The sequence below is a fragment of the Scyliorhinus torazame genome, chromosome 8 (genome assembly GCF_047496885.1).
Source record: "Scyliorhinus torazame isolate Kashiwa2021f chromosome 8, sScyTor2.1, whole genome shotgun sequence".
In the NCBI taxonomy this organism is placed as follows: domain Eukaryota; kingdom Metazoa; phylum Chordata; class Chondrichthyes; order Carcharhiniformes; family Scyliorhinidae; genus Scyliorhinus; species Scyliorhinus torazame.
In genome coordinates this window covers 88,574,828-88,600,739 of record NC_092714.1, presented here as the reverse complement: position 1 = coordinate 88,600,739, position 25,912 = coordinate 88,574,828, and the positions used below count along the sequence as shown (strand labels likewise).

At 50.4% G+C, this 25,912-nt stretch overlaps 1 protein-coding gene across 2 annotated transcripts in view; it reads right to left on the bottom strand.

Annotated features, from left to right (window-relative positions):
* gap43 (growth associated protein 43) overlaps positions 1 to 25,912 on the bottom strand; it is a 347,262-nt gene that overhangs the window by 239,913 nt on the left and 81,437 nt on the right. The window lies entirely within an intron of this gene.

Here is a 25,912-nt window from a genome sequence, read left to right as displayed (position 1 = left end):
TATAAAATCACCTTACAAACCTCAAGTTAAAATGCAAACACAAAATGGATACAGAAGAATGTATTTAAATCAGGTTAGAAGTTCAGAAACCAAACGTTATACAAAACATAAAGTTGCAGGTCTGAAGTAAGATTAAAAGAAAAATTGGACAAGTTCATTGTTCTATTATCAAGTTTAATTACGCATAAAGGCTAAGACCAATTAAGCTAAATTTGAAGAATATGTCAGCCATTAACACATAGAGAGGGAGGGTCGTGAACCTTCTCTAAGGGTTAAAAATCCCGTCTCCACAGACACCGTTAGCCATATTATGACTGAAGATACTTACCCAAAAGAAGGAAGAAGATGCACGCTTTCATGGAAGTAATTATTCACTGAAAATCATAGAGGTCTTTTGGATAAGATGGGTATGTTTTTGTCATTTTGGGTGCTGTACTTAATCAGTTTCGTGCAGAAAGAAAACAGAGATTGATACTCATGATACTCATCAACACTGCCCCATTGTGTAAAACAATTGCTTCCCGATTTAGTTCCTGAATCTCCCTGCTCTAATTTTAACATGAAGGGAATTATAGGCACGATTCTCCCCCAAAACTTTGAAGTTAATTTGTGGCGGGTTTTTCAGGGAGTTTCCCACTGGCTCTGTCAGCGAGTTCCCCATCGCTATTCAATGACGCAGTCACCTTTTTGGGCCATGGGGAGTTTCTCACTGGTTTAGCCCCACTAAGAATTTTGTTTCAGCACTGGAGAGCTGAACTCGGGGATTAGTTCGCCATTTTTAAAGGGTGCCCCAACCTCTAAGTGAGCTGGTGGGTCCCTCACACCTCACACCCATGAGCAATGTCGCTCCCAACACACATGGAAACTACCCCATACATGCCAAGTGAGGACACATCGCTATGGGGTCCCTGGGGTTCCCCCCTCTTCAGGCCTCTCCAAGCCCCTTTACAGCACCCCTTCCCTTCTAGGACACCCACACATCAGCCCCCAAACTCCCAGAGTCCCCTACTTACCTGCCCTGTATACTGTTCAAACCCCCCTTATTTCATGGGCATGGCCCCCCTTGCCCCTGACCCTTGGCATTGCCACCTTAGCACCTTGGCAGTGTCAGGGTTAGTGCCAAGGTGCCAGCTAGGCAATGCCAAGGTGCCCAAATTCCATGGGGAGAGCCAGGGGGCCACCTTGCACTTACCCTGACCACGCAGCGGTCTCCGATGGCCTGGGAGACCTCACCCTCCCGGGTGCTGTTCTGTTTGGACCAGCACTGATTGGTGCCCGGCTGCAGCCTCCCGGGGGAGGCCGGAGAATTGACGGAGGCTGGTGGATCCCGGGCAGGTCGGTCGTAAGGAGGTTTGCAACCAACTTCTTTGAGCGTCATTCGGTCCCACCCATTTGGGGCGGAGTTCTGACTCCGACGTCTCATGGGACTCCGCTGAATCTCGGGAGGTGCTGTCGGGAGGCTCGCTGCAGACCTCACCCGGGATTCTCTGGCTGCGTTGTGCTCTTGCTTGAGCGGAATGCAGCCAGAGAATCGTACCCTCTGTTTTATTCTCTTGCTTGGAAGAGACGTAAATGGAAAATATATCAGCATGCCAAAACAATCTACGTTTCAAACTTTATTTAAAACTAAAAAAGGGGTGGGATTCTCTGGGAATCGGCGGGGCGGGCGGAAACGGCGCTGTGGAGTGGCGGGAACCACTCCGGCGTCGGGCCGCCCCAAAGGTGTGGAATACTCCGCATCTTAAGGGGCTAGGCCGGCGCCGGAGTGGTTTGCGCCCCGCCGGCTGGCGTGGAAGCCCTTTGGCGCCACGCCAGCCGGGGCCGAAGGGACTCCGTCGGCCGGCGCGGGTCCGCACATGCGCGGGAACGTCAGTGGCTGCTGATGTCTTCCCCGCGCATGCGCAGGGCGCGTTCACCTTCGCGCCAGCCATCACGGAGGCTTATACGGCCGGCACTTAGGAATAGAGTGCCCCCACGGCACAGGCCTGCCCGCGGATCAGTGGGCCACGATTGCGGGCCAGGCCACCATGGGGGCACCCCCCCAGGGCCAGATCGTCCCACGCCCTCCCCCGAATTCCAGCCCGCCCGCGCCGCCAGGTCCCGCCGGTAAGAGACCAACTCCAATGTACGCCGGCGGGAGCTGCATAGAACGGGCGGGACTTCGGCCCATCGCGGGCTGGAGAATAGCCGGGGGGGGGGGGGGGGGGGGGGGGGGGGAGACCCGCCAACCGGCGTGTCGCGATTCCCGCCCCCGCCAAATATCCGGCACCGGAGAATTCGGCAGCCAACGGGGGCGGGATTCACGCCGCCCCCCGGCGATTCTCCTACCCGGCGGGGGATCAGAGAATCCTGCCCAAGATGTTGGGGGCAATCTTCCGGAAAAAATTCCAAGTGCCGTAGTGAGCGGGAATTGCCGCAGGCTTCTCGGCGCGAGGCCCAGCGAGGCCGGCAATGTAATACCATGTTAATTGGTCCACTTAATGAGGCCTCACGGGCTTCTCGCCACAAATGAAGGCTCGCCAGCTTATTCGTCGGGACCGCGCCCGCCAGCCCCCTGCTAGCAAAGTCGAGCTGACTCATGCTACACTTGCTCAGCCAACCTCAGCCAGCTCGCAACAATGGCACCGAGGAGATCGGACCCAAGATTCAGGGATGCTGACCTAGGGATGCACCTAGACACAGTGGAGGCAAGGTGAGATGTCCTGGTTCTCGGAGGGTTCCGGAGGGTCAGACACAGGGTAGCCGGTGCTGCCTGGGACAAGGTGGTGGCAGCTGTGAAATTGGGGAATGTGATCAGGAGGACTGGCCTCCAATACCGAAAAAAGGTCAATGACCTACATCGGGCAGCACGAGTGAGTAGACACTATGCGCTGTCCGCCATCTGTGCAAACGATCAGCGATGCCTGTACACCTTGGGCCATCACGGAACTCCCTTTCTGAATCCCTCCCTGGCCTGATGGGCAGCTGGGTCATCAGGGTAACAGGTGGGGTCTAGCACATGGGCCACCGGCTGGAGCATCTGCAGATGCTGCTGCTGCTGCCCTCTCCGGCATCTGGCCACATCACCTAGCAGGAGCACCACTAGGGCAACTTCTGCGTCCAATATCCCTGCCATAGTGTTCAATATTTGTAAGGAATTGGGAGAGGGTGTTAGACTGACAGACGGCGGTGGCTCCCATTCCCCCATTGATTCCCCCCTACCTCCCCGACCCAGAACACCCTGCCCACGCATTCGGGCTGCAGTGGGTCCCCCACACCGGACCGGAGACCCTGTATCCCGGCCACCCACACAGAGTGCTGGTCCACTCCCAGTGGCAGTCATCCACCCTCCAGCCATGGACGTGTCCCCAGAGCTGTGTTCCTTCCCCTAGTGTTTGGATTTTGGCTGTTGCGTGTGTGCTGTTGCCTCCCGCAGTGCTCAAGCACAATGTCGAGGTATCGCAAGCTCATTGGGATGCAAGGCAATGACCCCACACTCTACATGGCCCGATCACCCACGGGAATCCAATTGGGTTGTGTGATGTGCTCACTTAACCATGATTGCCAATTCCCTATCAGCAATAGCCTTCAGCCACATGGCCAGGGGCCTCAGCAGTCAGTGGGGGTTATGAGTGGTCATTGGGGGAGACAGGCTGGGACAAGGTTTGCCCCCGGAATGGGTACACACGGTACAGGGGTTGGCATGGTGATGACGCGAGTGGTTGCACCCCCAGTGCCTCTCCCCCACCCTCCCATGGCAGCCCGCCCCTGTGGAGGGTCCCCCACCTGAGGGTCCCCCACCCCCCGCCAAGCACAGGGGCAGCAAGCCTGGCACCCCTGGGCTCTTTGCCAGTGAGCAAAGATGGCTACTCACCTCATCGGCTCCCCACGGAAGCCCTTCCGCCAGGTTAACCCTTTTAAAAAGGAGTAAAAATCAGCGCCATCGTGAGCACCTGCTGGGAAGCCAATAAATGACGGGAGGTCATTGGCTAAGAGGTGGCGCTCATTAATTGTATGGAAATAGGGCTTAAGTGGTGAGAATTAGTTTCTCGTCTCGTTGCAGCGAGATCCCGATTTCACCTACGGGAGTAGGCTGGTTGCATCGCAAACTGTTTGGCACCTGGCACAGTTCTCGTTTTTGGCCTCTCCCACTGTTCACCAGCCTCGTTTCGCTTGAGCGAGAGCATGATGAGGCTGGAGAATCACGCCCAAAATAGTTAATTGACCAGCTCTGCCTACTTGCACTGTCAGAAATAAGTTTAGATTAGAAGAAAACTATTTGGTAATCGTAGATATATTTGTGGATAATTATTTCAGATAGAATAGAAAACTATACAATAAGCTTCATATTCTTTATGGCATTTTAAATAAGTAACAGAAGTGTAGGAGAAATATTGTTCAAAATTCACAAATTGTTGTTTCAAAGAAAAAAATTAGTAAGGTGAGTTTAAGTAGTATAATAGCTGCTGATGGTGGCTAATTGGCCCATTTCACCTGGGCTCGATCTCTCAGAGTTGTCCGGTCAGACAATTATTTTATATTTTTGATTGTTTGAAATGTAGTGATTTCTTTAAAAATTTGAATATATTGCTAAAATTATTTCACTGATCAAGTCAATCTGTGGAAAACCAATGGATAACTGCAACCCCAAAATATAAGAGGCAGCTGGATAATTATATCAATCCCTTGAAGTGAGGTGTGTTTGCAGCCTGTGGTGGATGAGGGGAGGGGGGGAAACAGAACAGGCATGGTTCAGCTTTGAGAAGTACCAAACAGAATGAAGAGTTCTGAATTGTAGATCAATGCAACTCATGAGCAAAGTTGTAAATAGGTAATCCATTCATTTATATGTGAACAAGCAGCACTGCCAACAATTCAGCATTGCTAACGATTCAGGTTGTTCTTAATACAGCAGTACAGCTAAATAGATCACAGAATTTACAGTGCAGAAGGGGGCCATTCAGCCCATCGATTCTGCATTGGCCTTTGGAAAGAACACCCTATTTAAGCCCACGCTTCCACACTATCCCCATAACCCAGTAACCCCACCTAACCTTTTGGACACTAAAGGGCAATTTAGCATGGCCAATCCACCTAACCTGCATTTATCATCCAATCACAGATGGAAGCTACTTGCCCACTGCCAACCATTACGCATAAAAAGGAACACAGACATTTCTGTGGCTAAGCTTACACGGACAAAATGCTTAGAAGTGAGAATAGAGTGTACATTGTCCTTCTATAAATGCATATCATCATTTATTTTGGGTGTGATCCAGCAAAAATATTTCAAAAAATTCTGCTTGATCCATGCTGCCCCTGAAAAGCAACTCACCATGGCAGCGTGGCTGATAAAAGAGGGGAGAACCTGCTCCCAGGATCTACCGGCTCGCAACACCTCACGGGATCCAACACGATCTCGCGAGACGTTGCAATGTAAATCTTGCTCACTGTGGACAGGATCGCTTTTTATCAAATCTGCACATTAGAGCGAGACAGCTACTCTCACTCTAATGTGCAGATTCCCAAGGTACCTGAGGCTTCAGGATATATCCCCTTTGTCCCAGAGACCTCAGGTGAGCGCCATTCAGCACTGGACCCACAAACGGGGACCTGACAAAATGGCACTCGTGGGGGTCTCCCAAGGGAAGTGAGGCCCCCAGCTGCATGTCCTTTCGGCAGGGTGGTGCCCTGGCACTGCTGGTGCTAGCCTGGCAGTGCCAGCTGGCATGGCCACTGCCAGGGCACTAAGCTGGCATTTTTTGCATGGACACAATCGGGCCAGGGGTGCCCTTCGCGGGTGTTTGGGTGGGGGGGCAGGGAGGTGCTTCGGGGGCCTCTGAGATCGGGACACAGCTCGCAGTGTACAAAACGCAGCTATATGCTGTCGCGGCTGTGCTTTCCCCGCCGAGGCCCCTTATACAGTGTGAATTGAGTTGCATTGCCATGTGTTTCTCAGCGCTACGAGCCCCAGGAGCACACGGCTAAACGCATTCGCTATGGAACTTTGTTCCTAATTAATTGAATCAGGCTCGGACTATCATTTTGGGTGAGTTTGGCAGGATGTTTCCCACCGCATTTTTGGATGAGATCCATACCAGTATTCACCCACACATAGAAACTAGGGCATGATTTAATGGAAAGGTTTCTAAGTGTGGTAGCGAGCAGGAACTGCTGTAAGATTACTGGCGAGGCTGTCACCGGTATCAAAAGTTAAATGGTCTACTTAATAAAGTCCCATCCGCTTCATGCCGCAGACGATGGTCTCGCAGGCTGATTCGCCGGGACCATGCCTGTCAACTCCCAGCCAACAATGTGGAGCAGCATTTAAACTGATCCCACAGCACAAATCCCACACAGCTCGCAGCCATGCCACCGAGGATACCAGCCCCATGATTTTGGGATGCCAACCTGGTCAGATTGTTGGACGCAGTAGAGTTTAAACAGGATGCCCTGTTTCCCCCCCCCCCCCCCCCCCCCCATCGAGGGGCTCAGAGGGACAGCCACAGGGCAGCCAGTATCAGGTGGGAGGAGGCGGCAGCGGCCCTCATCTTGGGGAGCATCACCAGGAGGATTGGCACCCAGTGCCGTTAGAAGATCAACCGGGCCGCATGGGTGGGTTGGCACCAGCCCCCTGCTGCCGGCCCCACCCGCTACCTGCCAACGCCCCCACCCAACGACTATACGCCTGGCCCCAGCCAGCACCATAGCTTGACCTGACCCACCCATGTCCAGCAGTACTACCTACACCTGCCCCCCCCACCCCACTCAGTGATGAACAAAGCATGGGGCTTATGATGTCCTCTGTGTCCCCGCAGGAGACGATTAGGGCCCAGGCGGGTGGTGGGGTGCCGGACATCAGAGTTCTCACCCTCTACAAAGAATGGGCCCTGGAGTTCATGGGGGTGGCCAAGGACAGATTGGTTACAAATATAGAGGTTAGCGTACAGCGCAGTGGTGAGGATCCACCAGCCGCCACCCAGATGACCTGTCACACGTGAGTTGTCACACACGTGAGTTGTCAATGTCATATAGAATGATCCATCCCTCGCACTAACCACATCTCCATTTTGTCACAGGATCGCCATCCGTCAGTGCCGTCCCATCCAGTATGGTCCCCCTTGTCTCCCAAGAGAACACCTCGGAAAGGAGATCTGAGGAGACCACCATATTCGCGGTACAGCTGTCATCAGCAGCACAGTAGCACAGTGGTCAGCACTGTGGCTTCACAGCACCAGAGTCCAAGGTTCGATTACCGGCTGGGTCACTGTCTGTGTAGAGTCTGCACGTTCTCCCTGTGTCTGCGTGGGTTTCCTCCAGGTGCTCCGGTTTCCTGCCACTAGACCCGAAAGACAAGCTGTTAGGTAATTTGGACATTCTGAATTCTCCCTCTGTGCACCCGAACAGGTACTGGAATGTGGCGACTAGGGAATTTTCACAGTAACTTCATTGCAGTGTTAATGTAAGCCTACTTGTGACAATAAATATTATTATTATCCCCACCCTCCACCAGCATAGAGACACACACCTCAGTAGGTGACAGTAGTGGTAAGGCATCTGAGCCTCATTCTGGTGAACAGCACACAGTTGCTGATGTACAAAATGTGGAGGCAGTATTGCCCAGGTAAGACAGCAGTTTATGGTCTGCTGGATTCCAGGACCCAGTTGGATCCCAGTCCAGTGCTGAGCCTTTGGATCAGGTTTACCCGGAGCTGATGAAGTCGATAGAGTGCAGCCGTGGTACTCAAAGTGGGATATCAGCGATACTCCAGCAGGTTCATAGCCAATTGGAGGAGTCCCAGAGGCTCTGGATGCAGGAGATAGTGCCGCAAATGCGTGACACTGAGGCCAACACTGCTTGGGTGGCAACCACAGTGGAGAGCCTGGTGCACGACATCAGCTGCTAGCGTCCAAGGCGTGGCGCAATTAGTGACAGCCATGGCTCAGCGTCTTGACAGCATGTCCGACTCGATGAAGTGGTGTGTTCAAGTCCCATGTGGACCTTGATGACGCACTTCGGAGCATGTCCCAGTCACAGGTGGGCATTGTCGAGGCACTCCATAGCATGTCCCAGGCACAGGTTGGCTTTGCTGGAGGGCTCCAGAGCATGTTCCAGTCACTGTGGAGCATCGCTGAGGGCATCGTCACCATACTGCAGACATTGAGGAGCCGCCAGGGCTGGCAGAGCCAGATGACACGGGGCAGTCAGGGCTCAATCCAGCTGCCTCTCAGTCCCAAGATGACCCTCTGGACCTATGGGCATCAACTGGGAGGAGGGGCCACTGTGTGCCAACCCAGAGCCATGTTACAGAGTGGCAACCAGCTCCCCAAGTTCCCCGCCCCTGACAACGGCGCATCTCCGAGTTAACCCCCTGAACAGGGTGACACGGCAACACATGTGCAGCCGACTACTAGGCTGGGGCCCTCTGGACCCAGTGGACGCCCGCTAGCGCATTGAAGGCCATGGAACACAGTAAGCAGCAGGCTGCCTCCACCTCGGTGTATATCCTGGGAACACACATAGATGCAGCGGTAGAGCACAGAAAGTCGAGGATCACTGAATTGGGGTGAGATGATATTGACGCCATGTCCTATGTGAAGTGGGCAAGGATGATGGCCTCCATGGCCCACTGGGCCATCGACGCTGCCCCCGTCATCTGGCTCGTCCTGCGGCTCCTCTCCTGGACTCATCCTCCAGCCCTTCTTGGTCCGGCACCTCCTCGTCCTCCTCCTCCGAGATGGACGCATGTTCCATCCCCTCCAACACGTCGCTCCCTGATTGTGGAGGGCACAACAGATCACCACGAAGCGGACAACTCTCTGGTGGTGTACTGCAGTGCACCACCAGAGCAGTCAAGGCATCAGTACCGCATTTTGAGGAGTCCGATGCACTGCTCAATGACAGCCCGGGTGGCCATAGGGGCCTTGTATCGGGCCTCCGCATTGGTACCCAGCCTCCGTCCTGGCATAATTAGCCAAGGTGCTCAGTGGGTTCCCCTTATCCCCCAAGAGCCACGCGGCCATCCTGGGGTGGTCCTCGAAGAATTCGGGGCTATCCATTTGCCTCAGGATGGACCTGTCATGCGCACTCCCTGGAAACCATGCACACATGTGCATGATTGTCATGTAGTGGGCGCACACAAGTTGGACGTTCAGGGAGTGCAACCACTTCCTGTGGATGTAGGACATTCTCTAACAGTCCGGAGCACGCAAGGTGACATGCGTGCCATCTATTACCCCCTGGTCCTGGGGCATCCCGTCGATGGTGGAGAATGCTGCTGCCAGGCATCTTGTTGGGCCTGGTCCATGTCGCAGTTTATATAATTTGCTGCCGAGGAAAATAGGGCATCCATGAATTCACACGTGCACTTGTGGGCTGTAGCTTGTGAGATGCCATAAAAGTCCCCGCTTGAGCAGGTGAATGATCCTGAAGCTTAAAATTTCAGAGCAGCGGTGACCATGACAACCACCGGGAGAGGGTACCCTCCTCCTCCGCATGGCACCAAGTCCATAAGGACATGGCACAGGCGGCCGCTGCAACTCCTTGTTGAGTCGGAACCACCTGCAGCAGCACACGCTGTCGATCATCTGTTTGAAAGACCAGCAACGCCTATACATCTTGTGCCATCGCTGGAGTCCCCCTCTGGGTCCCTCCCTGGCTTGAAGGTGTCCGGGTCCTCAGGGTTGTGAGATGGGGCCCTGCACGTGGGCAGCTGCCTCGAACCTCTGTCAATGCTGCCACGCCGCCTTCTCTGGCGCCTGACTACCTGGCCTGCCAGCAGCACTGATGGCAGCCACCTTGGGGTCCAAGATGTCATCGATCCCTTATAATATCTGTAAGGAATTGGAGTGTAAAAGACTGACAACCAGCAGTGTCTTCCACCCCTGGACTGTCCATTCCCCCAGTGCTCCCCCTCCCCAGTTACATAATTCAAATTCAATTGAACAACATATGTTTTCTGAGGTCTCTTCAGAATTCGTAATCATCAATAAAATCATTTTTAGTGTTGTTTTTCTCAGAATGAGGCCTTCAGGAAAAGGGAGAAGAACCAAAATTAATGAAGTCTTCAAACTTCTAACAAACCACCTGTAAAATGTCACCTTACATAAGCAAATAACAGCAGAGAATCGGAGTGCTAGGAAACCCTTGAGTACTAAATTATATTCACAGCTTTCAAAATGCAGATAATTATATATATGTTCTTGGGAGAAAATGTGAAAAAGGAGAATAACATTTTTTTTAAAGAAATAATATATATGCTCATCAATTCTTATGATTTTCATGACTTTGCCTTGATTTCACTCTGCTTTGGTGCGTTTCAGAACAAGCATCTCCTCAGGTTGCTAATGCTATCGACAGTCATTCTTTGCTGCCTTTGCTATCAATGGTTCACCACTACTAGTACTGGCAACATCACCAGAATGCTGATGTTACTGGATTAGTAACCAAGATGCCTGGGCTAATCATCTGGAGATATGAGTTCAAATCTAACTATGGCAGCTGGAGAATTTCAATTGAGTTAATTAAATAAATCTGGAATAAAAAGCTATACATGTAACTACCATATTGTCATAAAAATCCATCTGGTTCGCTAATGCACTTCTGGTCTATATATGACTGCAGATCCACAGTAATGTAGCTGCTTCTTGACCTAATGACCTAGAAAACCACTCAGTGGTAGCAAACAGCTGTGACAAGGTATAATTATAATAAATAGAATAAATAATGTTTCAACCTCGGCGTCAGATTTAGATGACAAAACCCCATCGACCCTGCAAAGCAACATGTGGAACTTGTGACTCTGTTTGGAGTGCTGGCCCCTGGAGAGCTGGCCCCCAAAACAAAACCTGACATAGATACACAAAACCATTCCTTACAGCCAACATCACAGAGTATTTCCTGTCCCACCAGCAGAGCGGGTATACAGTTAGTCAGTGACATTGAGCATCCTCCAGACTTCATGACGTTGCATGGCATCAGGTCAAACCTGGACAAGAAAACCACCTGCTGATTACCACCTTCTTCCCTCAGTTGATGAATCAGTACTCCATGCTGAACATCATTTGAAGCACTTAAGGGTAACAAGAGCACGGATTGTACTATGGGCAGGGAACATCAATGTCCATCACTAATAATGGCTTGGTAGCACCACTGCTGACAAAGCTAGTTGAGTCCTAAATGACATAGTTGCTAGACTGAGCCTATTCCTTGACCTTGCCCTCGTCAATATTTCACAGCATATCTTACTACAAGAATATTGGTAAGAGTGCCGACAACACGGCCTTTGTGGAGATGAAGACTATCTCCACACTGAGGACACCCTGCAACATTTTGTATAGCACTGCAGCCATGCTAAACAGGAAAGTTTGAATAGCTCCAACTGGGCATTTGAGAGTCGCGACGGGCCATCAACACCAACAGAAATGTATTCAACCGCAATTTATAACTTGGCATATCCCTCACTCTACTAATACCATCTTCCGGCCTCTGAACCAGGCATTTTGAGTTTTTAGTCCCACCCCAGGACTTGACGGCCAAGGAAGATACATTTGTATTGTGGCCAAGCAAGTTGATTATCAATCTGTAAATCCTTTCAACACATCCCAATGGTAGACAGTGAGAGTGGGAAGGATTTCTGGTCGAAATGTGATGGAAAGGAGGGTGAAGCCTCTATAATAATTATGTATGCTTGGCTGAGAGACCAGACAGCAATTACTCTTTGTGAAAACACGTATGCCCCAAAGAAAACAACTCAGACTTAGTGATCTCTGGTGTCAATTTCAAAATATTTGTTTACGCAATACTAAGTGGTTTCATGGGTTTATGATTTTTGTTATTGATGCTTTAAAGGGTCTGGAAGGTTGATTAGCTTGTAGCAAAGTGACTTTTTTCAACATGAGAAAGTTATGAATGAGTTACTTTTTTGAAAGATTTTTTTTTTTTTTTTTTACACATTCCACTGTCACTACAGGATTCATTGGTTCTAGACAGTGTATAGTGAGTCAAAGGCATAGAAATGCTTTGACTAATATGGGGGAATGAGGAGACATATGGGGCGAGATTCTCCACTCCCACCCCGGTTGGGAGAATCGCCTGGGCCGTCAAAATTTCCCGGGACGCCGGTCTGACGCCCTCCCGCGATTCTCCCAAGCAGCGGGAATGGCCCGGTTGAGTTCCGTGGGCCGCAGGCCGGAGAATTGCCGGAGACACCCAAAATGGTGATTCTCCGGCACCCCCGCTATTCTCAGGCCCGGATGGGCCGAGCGGCCAGGCCAAAACAGCGGTTTTCCCTGGCGCCGTCCACACCTGGTCGCTGCCGTCGTGAACGGTGCGTGAATGCTGGGGGGGGGGGGGGGGGGGGGGCCTGCGGGGGGGGGGGGGGGCATCCTGCACCGGGGGGTACCTCAAATGTGGGATGGCCTACGATTGGTGCCCACCGATCATCGGGCCGTCCTCTCTGAAGGAGAACTTCCTTCCTTCCTTGGCCCCGCAAGATCCGTCCGCCATCTTCTTGCGGGGCGGACTTGGGGAGGACAGCAACAACGCATGCGCGGGTTGGCGCCGGTCAACCCACGCATGTGCGGATGACGCCCGTTATGCGGCGCCGGCCACGTCATCTGTGGCGCCGCCTTTACGCGGGCGCGTGTAGATGACGTGGCCCCGATCGTGGCCCATTGTCAGGGCCTGAATCAGTCGGGATCGGGGCCGTTTCGCGCCGTCGTGAACCTCGATGGCGTTCACGCGGCGTGGCCACTTCGGCGCGGGAGTGGAGAATCCCGCCCAGTGTGTGGGTGGAAGGGCAGAGCTTGGCATGGACAGCAGGAGGAGGACCTTTTGAAACTCCCATTTAAAAGGCTCCCTCGTGCAGATTAGGTTTCACAATTCCTCTGAGGCGAATGAACGATGACTCTTTAAAACCTGGCCTGACTCCATGAAAATTGCAGGGGAGTATGCGATGCCTCTCCCCACATTGGAGCCAGCCAGGTTGGGAGTGCTGAATGGAGGCTTTTGACAGAAAGTACCTTTAAAAGGCACTGCCGAAAATCAGACAGATGGGATGGGGTCATGAATCCCTGAATCGTGACTCGCCTACCATTTTTAAAGGGCTCATGAGTCAACCTAACTCAGTGAAAATCCAGGCCTGTAACACTATGACAACCAGTACCATGCTGTTGAACTTGCATTTAAACGTCAGGACAAGATACCTGTGCTTATCTGATATTAAAAAATATATTAAAAAGGTATTTTTTTCTGTTTTTTCCTTCATATTTTTACAACAAAGTTCCTTGTATTTGTTCATTCTAAGATGTGAATGTTCCATAATAAAAAAAGTTCACCAAAGCTATCGTAATACTTGCATTTTCTACAATGATCACGAGAGAGAGAAGACTGGGGCATATACAGTTATACAAGTCTGCCAACAATTATAGTTAATGGTGGGTATGTAAACAGCAGCTGCTGTATTTGTTCTCAAGCTTTTAACAAAGTTGGAGGTCCTTAATAGCAAAAGAAACTGGGCCGGATTCTCAGTTTCAGAAACTAAGGGCTGACACGAGGACTGAATCGCAGGAGTTCTGCGGCCCCGAAAGCGGTGCCACTCCCGGAGCGATTCAGGATATCCTAATGGGCTAGCACAGGCGCCATGTGGAACGAGTGCAATTCAAACGAACACTGGAATGTGAATCGCCTGGGATGGGGTTGGCAGTCAAGAACTTGACGAGCAGTAGCTGCATATAACTCCCCAAATAAACTCATCCCAACCAAGAAGATGGAACTGGCTGCGCTTGAGCATGCCCATCCCATTGATGGTTGGCTGGGGCCAGAGTGTACCTAGGGAGGGTGGTCTGGCGAGGCACCCATACAACCCGTGGTGCAAAGTTCACAGTGGGCAGTCAGCGGCATGTGCAACCACATGGCTGTCTTGCAGGCTGCGGCAATGGTGGCCCCCGGCCAGCAGCACAACTGTCAGCACACTAGAGTGATGTTGGACATTTTTATTGCCCCCCCCCCTTCTCTCCCCCTAGCAGCCAACTGTGTCTGTTTCACAATTATAAATACCACAAGTGAACCTCGCAGTCGGTAATTCCTCCTGGCGGAGACGGAGCATTGTGGCGGGCCCGGAAATTGCCGGGGTCGGGCCCATTAACGATATGCCAACGGCATTCACGTACAATTTGCATGCCCACACTGATGTGCAGTGTGGAACGTCGCTGACGAGGCACCGGAGCATGGCATTCCATCGGGTGCCCGGTGCCGGCCTCATTTTACGGCTGACACGCGATTCTCCGCCCAATCGTGTTCCCGATTCCAGCATCGTCGGATGGAGAATCCAGCCCAGTACTGTTGAATTCAGTTGTATCGTGTGTTGTAACAGAAGCAGTGTTTGATAGAATAGTTGGCTTCAGGATTATCGCGGAGTCTGCAAGACAGCATAGTGGTTAGCAAAGTTGCTTCACAGCTCCAGGGTCCCAGGTTCAATTCCCAGCTTGTCTGTGCGGAGTCTGCACATTGTCCCTGTGTTTGCGTGGGTTTCCTCCGGGTGCTCCAATATCCTCCCACTGACCAAAGATGAGCAGGTTAGGTGGATTGGCCTTAGTATCCCAAAAGGTCAGGTGGGTTAACTGGTTACAGGGACAGGTTGGAAGTATGGGCTTAAATGGGGTGTTCTTTCCAGGGACTTGCGCAGACTCGGTGGGCCGAACGGCCTCTTTCTGCACTGTAAATTCGATGATTCTATGGTGTACAGGTTAGGTAGATTGCCCATGCTAAATTGCCGCTTAGTGTCAAAAGGCTAGGTGGGGGTTGCAGGGATTGGACGGCAGAGTGGGCCAAGGTGGGATGCTCTTTTGGACAAATGGCCTCCTCCTGCACTGTATGGAGTCTATGATTCTACAATAGCGTGTTCATCTCCCAACACCGTGGAGTGCAACACATGAGAAAGTGGGCATAGCATTTGCAGTTTCCACCATTTTGCGTACATGGCACATCTCACACGGCAGCTCCACGTTCTGGAACCAAATCCTTCCTGACCAGTCTCCTGAAGTGGAGCTCACAAAATACTGTGCTTAGTGCCGTGAAACAGTCAACATAAGGTGCAACAGGATGCGGTTGCCAAGTTCAGACTAAGTCCAAAGCTGGGCAAGTGATCAGGTGGATACCAAAATATGTTGAGCCACAAATGGGGAGTTTAAATTCATTTGTATAATTGAATTGACATCAAACTAAAGCCTGCAGTTTCTTGAAAATTCCCAGTATTATAATGCCATGTCTACCACAGACAATTATTCTAGTGCTGACGCTACAGGAAATTATAGTATAAATGACATTACATTTTGCTCCACACAAACATTTCCTGAGCTATTTCTGCTGCACTGCTATTACCCTTGGACAAACCATGAAAGTCAGTTATCATATCTTCTCCACTCCCTGCCATTAAAATCAATGATAATTGGAAATTTCCATAGCGCTTGTTTTCTCCCCACTCAAACTTTGAGACAAAAGTAAAAGGTAATGATGCGCTCCAATTGATGAAGTAAAGTTGAATCTTGCATTGCAGGATAAAAAAATAATTGTCTCCAAATATTTGGCAGAATGGGGAGAGTGACCATTTCAACTTTGCCTCCCTGACATGTCCTGATATGTAATCAATACTTGGTAAATGTAATATATACATGAAAGATGCAGAGATCACAGTGTATTGATAGCCTCTCACATCAGCATATGAAACACTTTGATATAAGTCGAGGCTTTCAGGATGGCAAGCACTGAGTGTCAGCGCATAACACACCCTTGTCGACTCTGACAGATCCACGCTTAGTTTGAATATTGACTGGCAGGAGGTGGGGCCTCTGTCCACCCTCGGAAGGAAGTAGCGCCTTCGAGTAGCCCATCTAGGCACAGCGCTGCAGTGGCCAGAAGAGGTACTCATAATCCCTACAGTAGAGAAGGAGGCCTGTTGGCCCATCAAGTCTGCACCAGCCTTCTTAAAGAACACCCCACCTAGGCTGCCAACCCATAGTCCCACCTAACCTGCACATCCCTGGACATCAAGGGGCAATTTTGCATGGCCAATCCTAACCTGCACATCTTTGGTCTGTGGAAGGAAACCAGAGCACCCGAAAGAAACCCACACAGACATGGGGAGAACATGCAAACTCTACACAGTCACCCAAGGCCAGATTTGAAACCGGGTCCCAGGTGCTGTGAGTCAGCTGTACTGTTCCACTGTGCCGCCCAACCACTGCGCTGCACTCTAACTCAGCCTAAGTCTCAGGACCACACTTGAGGAAGTCCCTTGGGTTCCAGGGGTGGGAGGATAGGGAGCCCCTCCAGGGTCGGAAGGGGGCAATAAAATCCCTCAAGCATGCCCTACTATTGAATAAGATCATGACTAATCTGTAGCCTTAACTCCCATTTCCTGCCTGCCCTCCATAACCCTCGATTCCCTTGTCAATCCAAAAACTTTGTCTAACTCAACAACTCAATCTCCAATGCTCAGCGAGGGAGAGAATTCCAAGGATTAACCACCCTTTGAGAGAAGAAATTCTTCCTCATCTCAGTCTTAAATAAGAGACTCCCTTATTTTGAAACGGCTCCCCCTAGTTCTAGATTGCTCCATGAAAGGAAACATCCTCTTAAAATGAGGATTGGTAGTGTAAATGTTAAGGGTCCTTCTTGTTTGTTCCTATTTATTCCCTTATTTCCCCTTTCTTTTATTTTGCTTTTAGGTTTTTGATCCATGGCTGTTTACTGCACCTGTGACTTTCAGGCAAAGCAGCCTGTGTCTTTAATTCAAACAGAAGGATCCAGAATGCTGTGCTGATTTAAATTGGTGATTGCAAACGGACCAAAACCAATGACTGAGACTGGCTGCCATCAGTGATGACTCGGTTTGATTGATTGGCTGGTGGCCAATGAATTGGCCCAAAAGGCTGTGCTCTGGCCGTTAACAGATGGTGATTGGATCTGATCCCACTGGTATGTCTCAGAGCTTCAAGGGTTGAGTTCTGGGTTTCAGTTTGACTGCAGGCAGGACTGAGGAAGGACTGCTGTCCTCTCCCCTCTCAGTTTTCTCCACAAAGGCTGTGTTTCTGAACTGCCAAGGAGCCCGGAAGAATTTATGTGCAGGAAAACCATTACAGGCTGTGCAAGCAGGGGAGAACTGACCAATTCTCTCTGTAGAAAAGGCGGATGCAAACCAACCAACTCTCTCTCCAGAAAAGGCAGAGGACTGGAAATAAACCACACACTGAAAGCAAAGTTTGATTTGAGGCAAGGGGCCTCTCCGAGAAAAGCTATGAGTGATATATTTTTAAACTATGGAAAAGATCATGACAACGGCAAACCAATGATTTTAATATACAAACTGGCTGTGAGGTGTGCTAAAGAAGCATCATTGGAAGCGTTTGACCTTCATACTTCTTATTTTACCCTTCCCCATCTGTGCTTGCCTAACCTGTGTGTGTGGGCATAGAGGGTGGGACAGTAAAAGGGAGTAGTAGGTTAACTCATTATCAAGTTGGATTTACTGCATATTTCATCATTAGTCTTGTTATAATTAAAGAGAAATGGTGTTTCAACTTACAAACCTGCTGACTGTAATTATTGGGCATCCATGGGCCAAAGACCTTGGATATTTTTAGAAGAATTATTGGTTAATTCACTTATGTTGTGACTCCGAAATGGGTGGGGCTGGAATTGCACTTGCCCAGGGTGTCGTAACACCATCAAAATCTTTCTCCTTCAGTAAAATCAATCTGCTCAATTTTTCCTCATGAGACAAACCCCTCATCCGAAGGACCATCCAAGAGAACCTTCTCTGAACTCCTTTCAATGCAAGTATGTCCCTTCTTTAGGGAGGCGATGAAAGCTGTAAACAGTACTCGAGGTGTACTCCATTCCCTTGCAATTTTACAAAGAAAAAGTCTGCTGTTTATAACAAGAATTCAAATTGGCAGTACAAGAATGGAGTCAGAAACAAACTTGAACTTGGTAACAATGTGCTTGTAGCAGATGTGTGCAAAATTGAACTGGAATTTGGTTGTGTGTACTTTGTTTCAGCTTAATTGCAATTATCGGTATCTAATTTAAGGGTATCTACAAATGCTGCACAATCATTGTGAATTCAGAATGTTCAAAGTGACTAACAAAATGGTTTTCTCATTTACAGCAAATCCAGCTACGTATTACAGATCCTACAGTATTTATAAAACACTAATTGTTTGTATGACATTCTTCTATCAGCTACTTTAAAATAACCAGCAACAGATTTCATACAAATACATTCTTTACTAGTACTTCACAGCACCATTACAATGACAAGAATTTTGCAGCTTACCTTTCATTTACCAATTAAAAATAATAGAACTATCAAAGTTAGAAATCAAAAACTGCATTTTGCATTTACTAAAATCAAGGTAGGTTTTCAAGACCTTTCCTGGCTTTATAATTGTTCCAAGACTATGGCACTTTATTTTTGAGAAAATGCAGTGGAATTTTCCATCGGCCTGATCCTCCGGACGCCGGCAGTGCACCCACGCCCGCGGGTTTCTCAACGGCGTGGGGCGGAAACCCATTTGGTCGGTTGCGTGAATGGAGAATCCCGCCCACGATTTTTCAACTTCAAATGGCTATAAATTTTGCAATTTGAACTGAGACAGAGCAAACTGTTTAAAAATGCAAGGCCACATTCCAAGTTTAAGGTGAGGAACAAAGAAATCACCCTCATGGGGAGCGTGGAGGAATAATTCTTATAATCCAGACATCCATCGAAACTCGCAACTGTCCATGGAAGATGTCATAATATACACCAGTATATCATGGTGCAGATACACACACACCGATGGACACACAGTGGGACCAATCAACACACACAACACTGCAGCCAATCACCAGTTAAAGCACACGCACTATAAAGACAGGGGGCATCAGAGTTCCCGCTCATTCGAGCTGCAGCCTCCCACAACGACAGAGCTTACAGCTTGTAGCACAGATCTTCACTATGTGCTGAGTGCATTGACTGGTTAGGACAAGGCATAGGTCTTTAATTCAATATAATATCGTGTTAACCCACAGTGAAAGTATGTTCAACAGTTTCTGACTTAATAAAATAGTGTTGCACTATTTTAAGTGTTGGTGGTCTGTATGTGTTCCATGGATCCAGAGCACCCAACACATCATGATACCAGGAGTTGAGGGATATTAGAACTTCTTAGACCTACCTGCAAGTGATCTGCCTTCCACCAGCATACCATCATCCTGCAAAATGGACAGCGTCTGCCCGCCGCCGCCGCTCTGCATCACCGGGAACCTAGGGGCCAACTGGAAGATTTTCAAACAACGCTTCCAGCTCCACCTTGAAGCCACAGACCGGGAGGATGCCTCGGACACCAGGAAGATCGCTCTCAACCTGTCCACAGCCGGGGACCATGCCATCCACATTTTCAATTCTCTCACCTTTGCGGATGATGAAGATGAAACAAAGATCAAGATGGTCCTTCAAGTTTGACACGCACTGCAGCATAGAGCTGAATGAAAGTTTTGAGTGCAATGTATTCCAACAGCGTTTGCAGGGTAAGGATGAACCTTTCCAGTCCTTTCTCACCCACCTCCGCATCCTTGCGCAGTCCTGTAGCTACGGGCCCACCTCCGACTCCATGATATGCAACCAGATCGTTTTCGGTGTTCAGTCGGACCCCCTACGCCAGCAGCTCCTCAAGGTAAAGCAGCTCACCCTAGCGACCGCCATCGAGACCTGCGTGCTACACGAAAACGTCACTAGTCGGTATTCCCACATCCAAGCGGCTGAAACGGCGCGGCAAGGTCGCCACGAGGCGGAACAGGTCCCAACAATCGAGCAACTCCAGGGCCTCAGCCTGGATGAGGGCAGCCATTTTGCGTGCTTCCCGCGGACTACCGCGCTTGTGCGCACCAAACGAGGGGACGGCGACGTCGATGAACGTAATGCGCAGGCGCGCACCACGTCAGACCGCACCACGCATGTGCAGTGGCGCAGCGAACGTACTGACGCTACGATGTGCGGCAACTGTGGCTCCGCCCATTTAAAGCGGCAATGCCCTGCCAAATCCCGACAATGCCTGAGATGTGGCAAACTTGGCCACTATGCTGCTTTATGCAGAGCAGCTCAGCCTGCCAACTCATATCGCATCCGCTAACCTCGCAGGAATGTCTGGGCCATTCAACCCACGGTCACCGAGTCCGATGCGGACCTACTACCCAACATTGACACCGAGGACCCGAAGGCGCCTTTTTGAGTCGGTATCGTTACAAAAAACAGGGTGTCCCCGAAGCAAAGAATCCAGCCTCTATCGATATACAGCATCAATCCAGACGATGAGTGGTGTGCCACCCTGACGGTCAACCGGTCCCACATATGATTCCGCCTGGACACTGGTGCCTCCATCAATCTCATCTGACCTCCAAAGCCTTTGAGTCAAACCAGCCATCCTTCCTTCAGCCTGCCAGCTATTAGATTACAATGGCAATGCCATTGCTGCCAGCGGCTCGTGCCAACTTGAAGTGACGCACAGGTCACGCAAAGCCATCCTTCCCTTTGAAATCGTGGGCTTCTCGAAAACCTCCCTGCTTGGCGTGCAGGCATGCAAGCTGTTGAACCGAGTTCAGAGAGTTCACTCTCTCTCTCCTGCTGACACATCTGCCTTTCAGGACACCAACTTCAGGGCGCGACTCGACGCCATTATCAACCAGCACCATGACGTCTTCGAGGGCATGGGTATGCTTCCATACACCTACAAGATCTTATTAAAACCGAATGCCATGCCTGTGGTGCACGCACCTCGCAGGGTCCCAGCACCCCTTAAGGACCACCTCAGGCAGCAGCTGCAGGACCTCCAGAACCAAGGAGTGATTTCCAAAGTCACGGAACCAACCGACTGGGCCAGTTCCATGTTATATGTAAAAAAGCCTTCCGGCGAATTGAGAATTTGCATTGATCCCAAGGATCTAAATCGCAATATCAGGAGGGAGCATTATCCAATTCCCAAGCGAGAAGAGCTCACATGTGAGATGGCTCGCGCCAAGCTCTTCACCAAACTCGACGCTTCAAAAGGATTCTGGCAAATCCAGCTCGACAAATCCAGCAGGAAACTTTGCACATTTAATACCCCCTTTGGCAGATATTGTTACAACAGGATGCCGTTTGGGATCATATCTGCTTCAGGAGTGTTCCATAGGATTATGGGACAAATGATGGAAGGCATTGAAGGTGTTCGCGTCTATGTCGACGACATAATCATTTGGTCCACCACCCCGCAGGAGCATGTTAGTCGCCTCCAGCGCGTATTCAAACGTATACGTGAGCATGGCCTCCGCCTCAACAGGGCCAAATGCTCTTTTGGTCAGACGGAACTCCCTTCCTTGGGGACCACATCTCCCAATTGGGTGTGCAGCCGGATGCGGACAAGGTAGCTGCTATCACAGCTGTGAAAACACCGGAGGACAAGAAGGCGGTCCTCCGATTTCTGGGCATGGTCAATTTTTTAGGGAAATTTAACCCTAAACTCACCTCTCATACCACGGCTCTCAGGAACCTGGTCAGGATGACGACAGTCTTCCAATGGCTCCCTGCCCACGAGCGCGAATGGAGAGAACTCAAAACAAAACTGACCATGGCCCCGGTCTTAGCTTTCTTTGATCCAGCAAAGGAGACCAAAATTTCGACCGATGCCAGCCAATCCGGCATTGGGGCAGTGCTCCTTCAACGTGATGAGGCCTCATCATGGGCCCCCGTTGCATATGCGTCACGTGCCATGACCCCCACGGAGCCGCGCTACGTGCAGATAGAAAAGGAGTCCCTGGGCCTTCTGACCGGTGTGGTTAAGTTTCACGATTATGTTTACGGACTTCCTCAATTCACCGTCGAGACCGACCATCGCCCGCTGGTCAATATAATACAGAAAGACTTGAACGATATGACGCCTCGCCTCCAGCGTATTCTTCTCAAGCTCCGGCGATATGACTTCCAGCTGGTATACACTCCAGGCAAAGACCTCATCATTGCTGACTCTCTCTCCAGGGCAGTCAACACTCCATGTGACCCAGCGGGATTTGTCTGCCAGGTTGACGCTCATGTGGCCTTCGTGGTCTCCAATCTACCTGCCACGGATGAACGCCTCGTCCAAATTCGCCGCGAGACGGCGGCTGACCCTTTGCTACAGCGTGTCATGCACCACATAACAGACGGGTGGCTCAAGGGCCAATGCCCTCAGTTCTATAATGTCAGAGATGATCTGGCGGTAGTAGACGGGGTTCTTCTAAATCTGGACCACATTGACATCCCGTATAGCATGCGCCAACTTGTCCTGGAACAAGTACACGAGGGCCACCTTGGCGTGGAAAAGTGCCGCCGACGGGCCCGAGAGGCAGTGTACTGGCCCGGCATTAATGAGGACATAGCCAACACAGTGCTCAACTGCCCCACTTGTCAGCGCTTCCAGCCGGCCCAACCACGTGAGACCCTGCAGCCCCATGAGTTGGTCACATCACCATGGACCAAGGTGGGCATCGACCTGTTCCACGCGCTGGGTAGAGACTATGTCCTGATCGTGGACTACTTTTTGAATTACCCGGAGGTGATACGGTTGCACGACATCACCTCGTCTGCAGTCATTCGTGCCTGTAAAGAAACCTTTGCTCGACACGGCATCCCGCTCACTGTTATGTCGGACAATGGCCCCTGCTTCACCTGCCAGGAGTGGTCTAACTTTGCCAGGTGGTACAATTTTGCCCATGTGACATCCAGTCCCCTGTACCCCCAATCCAACAGCAAAGCGGAGAAGGGGGTACATATAGTCAAACGGCTCCTCTGCAAGGCTGCCGATGCTGGATCCGATTTCTACCTCGCCCTGCTGGCCTATCGCTCCGCCCCACTGTCCACTGGCCTGTCGCCAGCCCAGTTGCTCATGGGTCGTACCCAGAGGACGACGGTGCCTTCCATTCATGTCCCAGACCTCGACCACGTTCCGGTCCTTCGCCGGATGCAGCTGTCTCGTGCACAGCACAAGACGGCTCATGACTCCAGTGTAGCTGATCTCCCTGCTCTGGCTCCAGATGACAACGTCAGCATCCATCTTCCGGATGGTGGCTGGTCTGCAACCGCTGTTGTCCTTCGGCAGGTGGCCCCCGCTCGTTCCTGGTTCGTCTACCGCATGGCTCCATTCTGCGCCGCAATCAACGCGCCCTTCGTCTCGTTCCACGCTCGCCACGTGATCCTCCACTGTCGCCTCGCCCTCCTGCTGACCCTGCCACGGACTATGCAGAAATCCCTGTCACTCTGCATCCCCCTGACTCTGGCGCAGTCCAGCCCGCTCCTGAACTGGCGGCTCTCGACCCTCCCTTGAGGCGGTCAACCAGAATTCGTCGCCCACCTCAGAGACTTAATTTATGAACTTTGCGGATTTATAGACTCTCTGAATTGTTTGGTTGCTTTGTTTGATCATTTCCCTGGTTTGTATATAGTGTTGATCTCGTTATTCTTGTTCCATACTGCTTCTCTGCATCAGGCACCTCCCATGTAAATAGCTTAGTCCTCCTATACGTAGTCCTGTAAATATGTCTTCGCATCCCTCACGTAGTTAGGAACATTCTCACCATACATTATTTATTGCCACACATAAACATTCTTTTATAATGTCATAATATACACCAGTATATCATGGTGCAGATGCACACACACTGATGGACACACAGCGGGACCAATCAACACACACAACACCACAGCCAATCACCAGTTAGAGCACACAAACTACAAAGACAGGGGGCATCAGAATTCCCGCTCATTCGAACTGCAGCCTCCTAGTAGGACAGAGCTTACAGCTTGCAGCACAGATCTTCACCATGTGCTGAATGCATAGACTGGTTAGGATGAAGTATAGGTCTTTAGTTCAATCTAATATCGTGTTAATCCACAGTGAAAGTATGTTCAACAGTTTCTGACTTAATAAAATAATGTTGCACTATGTTAAGTGCTGGTGGCCTGTATGTGTTCCACGGATCCAGAGCACCCAACACATCAGAAGAGACAAATGCAAAGTATTGGTTATTAAAACAATTTCTGCCACAGACAGATCCACCCAGAACCTCTTGGAAATGTACAAGGGGTGAAGTAGGCAAGGTTGTCAGCTAATAGAGAGAGATTGCAAGACAACTGGTTCCAGAAACCTTTCAGCAGAGGAAATAAGCTGAGTGCTGCTATTTCTCTCCCTCTCTCACTTTTGGAATAAGCGTATCGCCCAGTTCAAGAAGCCAACTCTACCAGTGAAATAAGATCTCATAATAATTGCGACATCTTCTACATCTGACCACATCCAAGAAATTAGCTAGCCTAAATCAACCGCAACTTTGAAAATCTATGCCTTACGGACAATCAATGGACACTTAACTTTTACACTTTTTACTGGACTCTAACTCCGCTCATTTCTGATATGTGTGCGTGTTTGTGTGTTTACCATTCATATGTGTCCTAATGACACAGGGATAAGGCAGGAGAATGGGGATGAGAAACCTATCAGCCATGATCAAATGGCGGAGCAGACCCGATGGGCGAATGGGCTAATTCTCCTCCTATATCTTATGGAATCAACGTCACATTTTTAAATTTTTTGTTCTGTTTAATAGGTAATAAATTTGCTCTTTCTTTGACTCAAGAAAACCATGTTCGATTGGTTCCCTACTGCTCACAGCTTAACTAGTTAAATATGTTCTGAGTTGGAAGAGGTATATCCTTGTGAGAGAGAAACTTAAACCTTTGTTGTGATCAACCAAGGAAGTTGAATGAGGGGAGCCAGTTCACCCCTACTCACTTGCTCATAATAATATGCATGTTATTTGAGCTGTCAGTAACAATTACAGATATGTGCAGACAGCTGTAGTGTGATAATGGGCACAAAAATGCAAATCCATAGCAGCACGAGAGACACTACAGATGTTGGAAGCTCTCCAATCGGGGCATGCAGCTGCGTCAGTTGTGGTCCATGTAGTACCACATGCTGGGAAGCGTGCTCTAGTGAACATCCTTCACATGTGCTTGCAGCCACCCGACTGATGCTGTCATGTATCAAACAGCAATATTTACTGCTGTGAAGCTAGATTTAAAAACGTTGGGCTAGGCAGGTCGATTCAACAAATTTGTTTTTCAAACTTTAAACAAACTAGCGATGAAAGAGGGACCTACCATCCATTATTGAAAATAACATAGATGCCCAACAATCAGGTAAGTTAATATAGAAAAACTAGTGTTGCTGGAAGTGCTGTAGGGTGTTTTGGAGGTTTACTGATGAGTTCCTGAATTTGACAGGAAGCGTTGCTGCATCCTTAAAGAGAGAGCAGAGGATTTGGTTCTCCTGTATGCAGCCCAATCAAAGTCCTTTCTGAGTCACATGTAGCAGAACTCATTTGCAACCATTGAGCTGGCACACATCGGGCGCGATTCTCCACTCCCGCGCCGGTTGGGAGAATCGCCTGGGTCGCCAAATTTTTCTGCGACGCTGGTCCAACGCCCTCCTGCAATTCACGGAAGCGGCCAGATTGGCACAATCGCGTTTTGCCCGGCGCGGTACAGTGAATCGCCCGAGACAGCCAAAATGGCGATTCACCGGGACCCCTGCGATTCTCCGGGCCAAACGGCCTGCCCAAAACGGCCGGTTCTCCCCGGCGCCGTCCACACCTGGTCGCTGCCGGCGGGAACAGCGCGGGAACGCTGGGGGGGGCTGCCTGCGGGGGGGGGGGGGGGGGCGAGGGGGGATCCTGCACCGGGGGGGGGGCCTCAAATGGGGTCTGGCCCGCGATCGGTGCCCACCGATCGTCGGGCCGGCCTCACTGAAGGAGGAACTCCTTTCTTCCGCAGCCCCGCAAGATCCGTCAGACATCTTCTTGCGGGGCGGACTCAGAGAGGAC